This window comes from Saccopteryx leptura, chromosome 7 (assembly GCF_036850995.1).
Source record: "Saccopteryx leptura isolate mSacLep1 chromosome 7, mSacLep1_pri_phased_curated, whole genome shotgun sequence".
NCBI classification, from domain to species: Eukaryota; Metazoa; Chordata; class Mammalia; order Chiroptera; family Emballonuridae; genus Saccopteryx; species Saccopteryx leptura.
This window is the reverse complement of record NC_089509.1, coordinates 34712915-34725157: the sequence shown is the minus strand read 5'-3', so window position 1 is coordinate 34725157 and position 12243 is coordinate 34712915.

Below are 12243 nucleotides of genomic sequence, written 5' to 3'. Positions count from 1 at the left end.
GCGGCAGGGACCAGGTTGACTACCACTGGAGTAGAAGGAAAATATTTCAACATTTATGACAACAAGCTACCAGGTAACATCATACTAAATGGTAAAATACTGAAAATTTTTCCGCTAAAATCAGAAACAAGACAAGGTTGTCTACTCTCTCCAATCCTATTCAACACACTGCTGGAAGTTCTAGCCAGAGCAATCAGACAAGAGAAAGAAATAAAAGGCATTCATATTGCAAAAGAAGAAGTGAAGGTTTCATTTTTTGCATATGATATGATTCTGTATATAGAAAACCCCAAAGACTCCACAGAAAGGCTATTAGAAACAATAAACCAATACAGTAAGGTCACAGGATACAAAATTAATATACAGAAGTCTCTTCCTTTCTTATATGACAACAATGAAACTTCAAAAAAATAACTCGAGAGACCTAAAGATGACAACGGAGTAGGCAGATGCACTGACTTCCAGCTCTCACCACCAAACTGGAATACAAATCAATTTAGGAACAATCAGCATAAAAAAACAACTCTAGACTACAAGAACAGCCCTTAAAAACCAAGAAGCAAAGAAGAAGCAACAATAAACCTGATCTCCAGATATCTCTCCAGTTCCAATCAGCACAACAAGACACAGTTGAAAACAGAAGTGGGGAGGATAGGCAGTAACTCAGGTCTCCATGGAGATCTCAGATACACCTCCCTGTACTGAAGCTGAGAAAACACCCTGCCCCCAGAGAGATTAACTGGTAGAAGAGGCCTTCAGAGTCTCAGGTAACACCCACCACATTCCTGGATACAGTTTCAAAGAAGCCCCCTGCTGAGATCAGTAAACAAGACTATCACCTGTTCAGAAAATAAACAAATCAAGGCTTCAAAGAGGCCCAAATCTGAAAATGGATTACAAATAATAGCTAATGCCAACCCAAGAAGACCTAGAAATAACACAATTGAAAACTGAAGGAGACAACACCAAGCCTAGACTCAACCAGCTCTACAAAAAAAACACCCAAATACACAGACATAATGAGAAGACAAAGAAGTGCAATCCAAATGAAACCATAAAGAAAAACTTCAGGAGATGAACTGAGTGATATGAAAATAACCAAAATTACTGATGCAGAATTCAAAATAATGATTGTAAGGATGCTTAGGGATCTTAGAACAAAATGAATAGTCATTACAAACACCTAAATAAAGAAATAGCAAGTATAAAAAGATGATTAAAATATTAAAAAAGAATCAGTCAGAGATGACAAATACAATATCAGAAATGAAGACCACAATGGAAGGAATTAATAACAGGATGGATGGAGCTGAGGATTGAATCAACAAGTTGGAGGACAACTTGAATGAAGGCAAGAAAGTAGAGAAGAAAAAAGAAGAGACTCAAAAAGTTGAGAAAACTCTAAGAGAGCTCTGTGACAACATGAAGAGAAACAACATCCACATCATAGGGGTTCCTGAAGAAAAGAAATAACAAGGGATAGAGACGTTGTTCAATAATATCATAGCTGAAAACTTCTCTAAATTAATGTAAGGGAAACTCTCACAAGTTCAAGAAGCACAGAGAACTTCATTAAAGAGAAACCAAAAGAAACCTACACCAAGACACATCATAATTAAAATAGCAAAGCAAAATGATAAAAAGAAAATATTAAAAGGTGTAAGAGAAAAAAAAACTATCACCTACAAAGGAGCCCCCATAATGATGACATCAGACTTCTCAACAGAAACACTTGAGGCCAGAAGGGAATGGCAAGAAATATTCAAAGTAATGCAGAACAAGAACCTACAACCAAGACTACTTTATCCAGCAAGGCCATCATTTAAAATTAAAGAAGAAATAAAAAGCTTCCCAGACAAAAAAAAAAAAACTCAAGGAATTCATTACAACCAAACCAATGCTGCAGGAAATGTTAAGGGACCTGTTGTAAACAGATCAAAGGGGGAAAAGAATATAGCAAAAGAGGAATACAGCTTTAAAGAATAAAATGACAATAAACAACTACATATCAATCATAACCTTAAATGTACATGGAATAAATGATCTGATCAAAAAGCAGGGTAGCTGTATGGATAAAAAAACAGGACCCATACATATGCTGTCTACAAGAGACACACCTTAAAACAAAAGATGCACATAGATTGAAGGTAAAAGGATGGAAAAACCCATTTCATGCAAATGGAAATGAAAAAAAGCTGGGGCAGCAATACATGTATCAGACAAAATGGACTTTAAAACAAAGGATATAGTGAGAGATAAAGAAGTCCACTACATAATAATAAAAGAAGTAATCCAACAAGAATATATAATCATTAAAAATATCTACGTACCTAATATAGGAGCACCTAAATATATAAAGCAGACTTTGATGGATATAAAGGGCGAGATTAACAGCAATACTATAATAGTATGGGATTTCAATACCCCACTAACATCACTAGATAAATCCTCAAGAAAGAAAATTAACAAAGATAAAGCAAACTTAAAGGACATATTAGATCAACTCTATTTAATAGATATCTTCAGAACCTTTCACCCTAAAACAGCAGAATACACATTTTTTTCAAGTGCTCATGGTACATTCTCTAGGATAGACCACATCTTAGGGCACAAAAGTGGTCTCAACAAATTTAAGAAGATTGAAATCATATTAGGCACTTTCTCTGATCACAATGGCATGAAACTAGAAATCAACCACAACAGAAAAGCTCAAAAATTCTCAAACACATGGAAACTAAATAGCAGGTTGTTAAATAACAAATATATTAAGAATGAGATCAAAGAAGAAATAAAAAAAATTCCTAGAAACAAATGACAATAAGCATACATCAACTCAAAATTTATGGGACACAGCAAAAGCAGTACTGAGAGGGAAGTTCATACTGGCACTACAGGCACACTTTAAGAAGCTAGAGAAAGCTCAAATAAACAACTTAATCCTGCATCAAAAAGAACTAGAAAAAGAACAGCAAGTAAAGCCCAAATGTAGTAGAAGGAAGGAAATAATAAAGATCAGAGAAGAAATAAATGACATAGAGGCTAAAGAAACAATACAGAGGATCAATAAAACCAGGAGCTGGTTCTTTGAAAAGGTAAACAAGATCGATGAACCTTTAACGAAACTCACCAAGAAAAAAAGAGAGAGGACCCAAATAAATAAAATTAGAAATGAGAGTGGAGAAATAACACAACAGCAATACAAAATATTATAAGAAAATACTATGAAGAACTGTATGCCAAAAAACTAGACAACCTAGATGAAATGGACAAATTCCTTGAAACATACAATCTTCCAAGAATCAAATGAAAGAATTAGAAAAGCTAAACAGACCAATTACACCAAATGAGATTGAAACAGTTATCAAAAAACTTCCAACAAAGAAAGTCCGGGGCCTGATGGCTTCACAAGTGAATTCTACCAAATATTCAAAGAAGAACTAACTCCTATCCTTCTCAAGCTATTTCAAAAAATTCAAGAGGAAGAAAGAATTCCAAGCTCCTTTTATGAGGAGAACATAATTCCGATTCCAAAACCAGGCAAAGACAACACAAAAAAAGAAAATTATAAGCCAATATCCCTGATGAATATAGATGCTAAAATCCTCAACAAATTATTAGCAAACCAGATTCAACAATATATGGAAAAATATCATACACCATGATCAAGTGGGATTTATTCTGGGGAGGCAAGGCTGGTACAATATTCGCAAATCTATCAATGTGATTCATCACATAAACAAAAGGAAAGAGAAATCCCACAGGATAATATCAATTGATGCAGAAAAAGCATTTGATAAAATCCAGCATCTGTTCATGATCAAAACACTCAGCAAAGTGGGAATACAGGAAACATACCTCAACATGATAAAAGCCATCTATGACAAACCCACAGCCAACATCATACTCAATGGGCAAAAAATTAAAAGCAATCCCCTTAAGATCAGGAACAAGGCAGGGGTGCCCCCTTTCATTACTCTTATTCAACATAGTCCTGGAAGTCCTAGCCACAGCAATCAGACAAGAAGAAGAAATAAAAGGCATTCAAGTTGGAAAAGAAGAAGTAAAACTATCATTATTTGCAGATGATATGATATTGTATATAGAAAACCCTAAAGTCTCAGTAAAAAACCACTGGACCTGATAAATGAATTCAGCAAAGTGGCAGGATATAAAATTAATACTCAGAAATCAGAGGCATTTTATATGCCAACAATGAGCAGTCAGAAAGAGAAATTAAGGAAACAATCCCCTTCACTATTACAACCAAAAAAATAAAGTACCAGGAGTAAATTTAACCAAGAAGACTAAAGACTTGTACTCGGAAAATTATAAAACATTGATAAAAGAAATCAAGGAAGATACAAACAAGTGGAAGCATATACTGTGCTCATGGTTAGGAAGAATAGACATCATTAAAATGTCTATATTACCCAAAGCAATCTATACATTCAATGCAATACCAATTATAATACCAATGACATACTTCAAAGATATAGATCACATATTCCAAAAATTTATATGGAACCAAAAAAAACAAAAACAGAAACAAAAACAAACCAACGAATAGCCTCAGCAATCTTAAAAAAGAAGAATAAAGTAGGAGGTATCACACTTCCTGATATCAAGTTATACTAGAAGGCCACTGTACTCAAAACAGCTTAGTACTGGCATAAGAACAGGCATATAAATCAATGGAACAGAACAGCAAACCCAGAAAAAAAACCCACAGCTCTATGGACAACTGATATTTGACAAAGGAGGAAAGGGCATACACTGGAGTAAAGACAGCCTCTTCAACAAATAGTGTTGGAAAAATTGGACAGCTATCTGCAAAAAAATGAAACTAGACCACCAACTTACACTATTCACAAAAATAAACTCAAAATGGATAAAAGACTTAAATGTAAGCCATGAAACCATAAGCATCTTAGAAGAAAACATAGGCAGTAAGCTCTCCCACTTCTCTCGCAGCAATATATTTGCTGATTTGTCTCCACAGGCAAGTGAAATAAAAGACAGGATAAACAAATGGGACTATATCAAACTAAAAAGCTTTTGCACAGCTAAAGACAATAAGAACAGAATAAAAAGACAAACTACACAATGGGAGAACATATTTGACAATACGTCTGATAAGGGGTTAATAACCAAAATTTATAAAGAACTTGTAAATCTCAACACCAGGAAGACAAACAATCTAATCAAAAAATGGAAAAAAGAAATGAATAGACACTTCTCCAAAGAGCACATACAGATGGCCAATAGGCATATGAAAAAATGCTCAACATCACTAATAATTAGAGAAATGCAAATTAAAAACACAATGAGATATCCTCTCACACCAGTCAGAATGGCGCTCATCAACAAAACAATACAGAAGAAGTGCTGGTGAGAATGTGGAGAAAAGGGAACCCTCCTGCACTGCTGGTGGGAATGCAGACTGGTGCAGCCTCTGTGGAAAACAGTATGGAGATTCCTTAAAATATTGAAAATCGAACTGCTTTTTGACCCAGCTATCCCACTTTTAGGAATATACCCCAAGAACACCATAAAACTGCTCCAAAAAGAGAAATGCACCCCCATGTTTTTGCAGCATTGTTCAGAATAGTGAAGATCTGGAAACAGCCCAAGTGTCCGTCAGAGGACGAGTGGTTTAAAAACCTATGGTACATATATACTATGGAATACTACTCAGCCATAAGAAATAATGACATCGGATCATTTACAATAACATGGATGGACCTTGATAACATTATACAGAGTGAAATAAGTAAATCAGAAAAAACTAAGAACTATATGAATCCATACATAGATGGGACATAAAAATGAGACTCAGAGACATGGACAAGAACGTGATGGTAATGGGGGGGGGTTGTGAGGGCGGATAGGGCGAGGAAGGAGAGAGAGTGGGTGGGGGGGAGGGGAGGGGCACAAAGAAAACCAGATAGAAGGTGATGGAAGACAATTTGACTCTGGGTGAAGGGTATGCAGCATAATCAAATGTCAAAATAATCAGATGTTTTCTCTCAACATATGTACCCTGATTTTTCAATGTCACTGCATTAAATTTAATAATAATAAAAATAAATAAAAATAAAAAAAAAATCACTTCCACAGATACAACAAAAGAAAAGAAAACACATAGAAATAAACATAACAAAGGATGTAAAGGACCTATATACTGAAAACTACAAAGCATTATTAAAGGAAATTGAAAAAGACACAATGAAATGGAAAAATATTTCTTGTTCATGGACTGGAAGAATCAACATAGTTAAAATGGCCATATTACCTAAAGCAATATACAAATTTAATGCAATTTCCATCAAAATTCCATTGTCATTGTTTAAAGAAATGGAAAAAATCATCAGATTTATATGGAACTATAAAATGCCTTAAATAATCAATGTAATCCTAAGGGGGAAAAAATGAAGCTGGAGGCAATACAATATTGACTACAAACTATGCTAGAGAGCCATGATAATTAAAACAGCATGGTACCGACAGAAGATTAGACACACAGACCAATGGAACAGAATAGAGAGCCCAGAAATAAAACCACATATATATGGTCAAATCATCTTTGATAAAGGAACCAAAAACACACAATGGAGAAAAGAAAGCCTCCTCAATAAATGGTGCTGGGAAAATTGGAAAGTCACATGCAGAAGAGTGAAACTTGACTACATTCTGTCTCCTTGCAAAAAAATTAATTCAAAATGGATCAAAGACCTAAATATAAAATCTGAAACAATAAATTTCATAGAAGAAAGCATAGGTATTAAACTCATGGACCTTGGCAGTAGAGAACATTTTATGAATTTGACCCCAAAGGCAAGGAAAGTAAACACAAAGATAAACGAATGGGACTACATCAAACTAAGAAGCTTTTGCACAGCAAAAGAAACTGTCAACAAAACAAATAAACAGTCAACTAAATGGGAGATGATATTTTCAAAGAACAGCTCAGATAAGGGCCTAATATTCAAAATATATAAATAATTCACAAAACTCAGCAACAATCAAACAATCTAATAAAAAAAAATGGGAAGAGGACATGAACAGACACTTCTCCCAAGAAGAAATAAAAATGGCCAACAGATATATGAAAAAAATGCTCATCTTCACTAGCTTTTAGAGAAATGCAAATCAAAACTACAATGACATATCACCTCACACCTGTTAGATTAGCTATTATCAACAAGACAAGTAATAGCAAATGTTGGAGAGGCTGTGGAGAAAAAGAAACCCTCATTCACTGTTGGTAAGAATGTAAATTAGTGCAACCATTATGGAAGAAATTATGGTGGTTCCTCAAAAAATTAAGAATAAAACTACTTTATGACCCAGCAATCCCTCTACTGGGTATATACCCCCAAAACTTGAAAACATTGGTACGTAAAGACAAATGCACCTCCATGTTCATTGCAGCATTGTTCACAGTGGCCCAGACATGGAAACAGCCAAAATGCCCTTTAATAGAGGATTGGATAAATAAGATGTGGTACATATATACAATGGAATACTACTCAGCCATAAGAAATGATGACATAGTATCATTTATGACAACATGGATGAACCTTGATAACATTATACTGAATGACATAAGTAAATCAGAGAAAGCTAAGAACTGTAATGATTCCATGCATAGGTGGGACACAAAATTGAGACTCATGGACATAGATAAAAGTGCAGTGGTTACCAGGGGAAGGAGAAGGGAAGAGAGCTAGGGGGATGGAGGAAGGGGATGGGCTTAAAGAGAAACAAAATATAGGGTGACAGAAGATGATTTGACTTTGGGTGATGGGTATACAGCATAATTGACTGTCCAAATGATGTGGAGATGTTTTCTCTATATCTATGTACTCTGGTTGACCAATGTCACCATGTTAAATTTAATTGTTTAAATAAAAAAATAAAATTAAATTAACTAGAAGCAGTTGTAAGCTATTATTACCTCTAGGATCAAAGTAGAGGTCAAATCACACCAGGAAGATTTAACTAGCCATAGTTTGGCTAAAATACATGTTAACAACATAGAGTAATCTGTAATTCTATATGTAAGAATCTACCCAAGGAATGATCTCTCCCTGTAGCATGCTTGCATGTTATTGACTGAAAAAAAAAGAAAGCATAATTTTATTATTTTATTTGTTTAGCTTTTGTTTGTTTTTCCTCTGTCATGGAGGCAGCAAAAACAAATTATTTGGTGGAGTCAGTTTGGCTCCCATAGCAGCTGCCCCAGTCAGACACATCATGGTGCATGATGAGATTGCCAATGTTCATTGTTTCAATATGGCCCAATTTACTAGGGTCCAAGTTATAATTAGGTTGCTTCTTTGAATTTTGAAAGGAAAAAAGTGAAGACACAAACTCCTAATACATATAATTAAGACTAGCAGCCTTAACCTAACATGTTTTTAGAGACACTCTTACTGTCACTCTAACTACAGGTTTCCTGCTGAGAGCATAATTACAGTTTTTGTTGCACTTCATACTGTCTGCCTCCTAGAGAGCTAACACTGTTTGTTATTAAAAGAAGACCTTGTCATATCCAGTTCACCTCCACATATAACGTCTCTCATTGTTGTTGCTCACCTTTTATCTACTCTTTTGGTGTGAGAGGGGAAAAAAGGCTAATGAACTACAGAGACTTGGTAAATTTTAACAAGTTGGAGTTAATGGGGTGCTTTTCCTGTCTCCTTCCACCAAAAGGAGGCCTGTCTCCTCAATTTGACACACTTGCATTCTGAACCCAAAGCTGCCTTTTTTTTATTATGCCTATAAACCAGGCTGGAATGAAAAGCAAACCCACAGAATCCTAATGACCTAAACTAGGAGGGTGGGAAATTCCATTTCAAATTAAATAGCACCGTTTTAATCCATTAAACCTTTAGTCTATATTTATATTTAACACCAAGGTGGTAGCCAAATCTTTTCTACTGATTGACAGACAGCAAGCGCTTTGAGCAGGTCTTGGGTAGAAAAGTACATTATGTTTCCAAAGAGATTCTATAAAATTGTAATGGTTTTTTTCTTCTAAAGAACTTGACCTACAGAGGACATTTATTGGCACTCTGATAACTACACATTTCCAGACATTTAAATAGAATGGAAGAAAATGGATTTCTTCTCCCACATATTTACCATTCTCAGTCATTGCAGTATTGGCAGTATTTTAGATCTACTTTGCATGCCTCACTGGGCTGTGACATCTCATTATGTATTGTAATCTGTTCTCTGACAAGTCTATATCAGAGAAGACTACTTTTTAAAGTGGCATATTTTTTCACTATCATTTTTAATCTATTAAAACTATAATCTATCTGAGAACAATACACACAGTTGTTCACAAAAAGACTGTAAGACTTAAAGAGAATAAAAATTACAAATAAGAATCGGACATGATCTGTTAATATCACTGTCTGAGACATATTCAGCTATAATCATTCACTTGAGAGAAATAAAGTATTTTCAGTGATGATCAGATACAGTTAAATTTGAGGGATTTTTAATATCCTGAAGCAGAAACTTGATTATGATTTTCAGCCAGCTATAGTTCCTCTCTATATGCCAAAAAAGTAAATTTTAACATTTTTATATATAAAATAGTTTAATGGAATAATAATATGAATTTTGAAAGATTCATTGAATAGAAAAATCAGAGAGTAGTTGAAAGGAAGTAAGCACATTTATATATACTAATAAAAAAGAGTTCCAAGACACAATAAAAAGTGAAAAAAGCAAATTGCAAAATAATATATGTGATGAAACTTTTAAAAACACTCAAAACCATACCATTTACACATGCACAGTGATATATATTTATACACATGTAAAAGAAGGGCTGAAAAAATGAAGAATATACACCATATCCAAACATTGGTTACCTCTGTAGAGGGAATAAGATTAAGACTCTATATTAGTTTCCTATAGCCACTGTAACAAATTACTACAAATTTAATATCTTTAAAAACCATTAATTTATTATTTTACAGTTCTTAGAGTCAGACATCTAAAATTAGTCTCACTGAAATAAAGTCAAAGTGTTGGAAGAGTTGGTTCTTCTGAGGGCTCTGAAGGGAGAATCTATTCCTTGCCTTTTCCAGCTTCTAGAGGCTGCCAGCATTCCTTGGCTTGTGGCCCCTTCCTTGAATTATTACAACCTCTTATTCCCATCATCACATCTACTACTGACTTTGATCTGCCTGCCTTCCACCCATAAGGTACCTTGTTAATCTCCTTATTTCAAAATCTTTAACCAAAAGACCAGGTATCATGTCACGCACATCTCTGGGGAGACCATTATTCAGCTTACCACAGAGGCCAAGAAGGATTTTACCTTTTTCTGTGCAGTGTTTAAATTGCACAATTAGAATTTATTCATATATTACATAATTTACAGAATTTAAAATAAAAACAAGAAAAATAATTTTATTTTTCACTTTTAAAACTGTTTGATGTAGTTAGAAGAAGAAATTGTACCTCCTTCGGATATTTAGTTCTCCTCTTTTTATCTTTATTGTCCCTCCAAATTCCCATTCTTTCCTCCTCTACACTCTCATTCTCTGGTTCTGAGTCTACATTACAAGATTCCATACTCCTATTACCAGGTTCCTGATCATATTTCAGATTCTCTCCTGAAAATATTACCTAATTTGAATTTGGCAAAATCAGGCCAACATAAGAGAACATAGGATAAATAATATGTCTTAGTGACATCAGGTAACATAACAAAAGTATGCAAAGTGGGCTATTGAAACTTTACAGAGGGGGATATTAATTCTTCTTGAAGTGCCAGGTGACATGGGGTGAGCGGAAGTGGTAGTTAGGGAAGAATATGTGGAGAAAGACCAATTTGACCTAAAACCCTATGAATATCTCCACATTTTCCATTCTGTCCCATGGTCTGGCTTATCAGCCTTCAGTCTTTTGAAGTGACACTCACCACTATAGCTGGTCAACATGACAAATATGCTGATAGTCAACTCACTTACCTTCCATGTCTTCTCCACTCAGGATCACACAGGAATTTCCAGTTCTCACACAAAATAAATAGAAACTCAGTGTCTTAGAAACACTTAACTCCAGCAGTGCCTTTGTTTACCTGCAATGCTCCACTGAGTTTACTGGGTCACAGAGGAACCTGCCAGGGAACTGAATCCAGGATTCCTAATCAAGAAGAGGGCAAAGACCCCTCCTATCCTTAGGCTTTCTCCTACTATCTGGATGGTTCTCATGGTGAAGGAAAGTGACAAGAATTCTGAAATCTACCTTTCCCTACCTCTCTATGTCTCACCCCTTCTCTTTCCATATTTTTCCATTATATATGCCTACTACATTGAGTAGAAAACAATTTGGCCAACTGTAATAGGTTCTATTTTTCTCCAGTCTTTGAAACTGTGTCATCTGTCTCTTGTCTTGGTTCTTAATATGCTAAAAATTATTTAAAAATTTGGAAGCCTGGCTCCAAGACTCTGGCATTGCTAACCACATAAAGTGCCAGCCAGCTTGCCTTGCCCTGTCTGTGGTGTTAAGCTTCCCGGGTCCTTCTGAGGCAGAATGCTGCAAGAAAACACAATTTACTGCATGATGGATCAATTCATGTAACACTCATTCCAATGACCTTTTAACAATGTCAGGTGTTGAAAAACTAAAACCCACCTGACCAGGTGGTGGCACAGTGGATAGAATATTGGCCTGGGATGCAGTAGACCCAGGTTCAAAATCCTGAGGTCGCTAGCTTAGTGCGGGCTTGCCAGCTTGAGTCCAGGATCATAGACATGACCTCATGTTCTCTGGCTTGAGCCCAGGGTCGCTGGCTTGAAGTCCAAGGTCACTGGTTTTAGCCCAAGGTTGCTGGCTTGAGCAAGGGATCACTCATTCTGCTGTAGCCCCCTGGTAAAGGCACATATGAAAAAGTAATCAATGAACAACTAAGGCAGTGGTTCTCAAACTTTTTGAAGTCAGGGCACATTTAAAATCCTACAAATAATTGTAGGCACACTATATACAAATTTCTGAGAAATATGTTATAATAATTAAGTCAAATATTAAAGAAAAAGTATAAAGTCCAATAAAAAGTGAAAAAAGCATGCTTTTATGGTAATTAAACAAAATAAATACAACAAAATTAAATTTGTTCTGACATTAAAAAACATTTTTATGTTACATTTTTTGAGTTATGCTTTTTAGAATTTGTAAACGAAGAGGGGTTAAAAAAAACGACAAAAAAGTTATCTT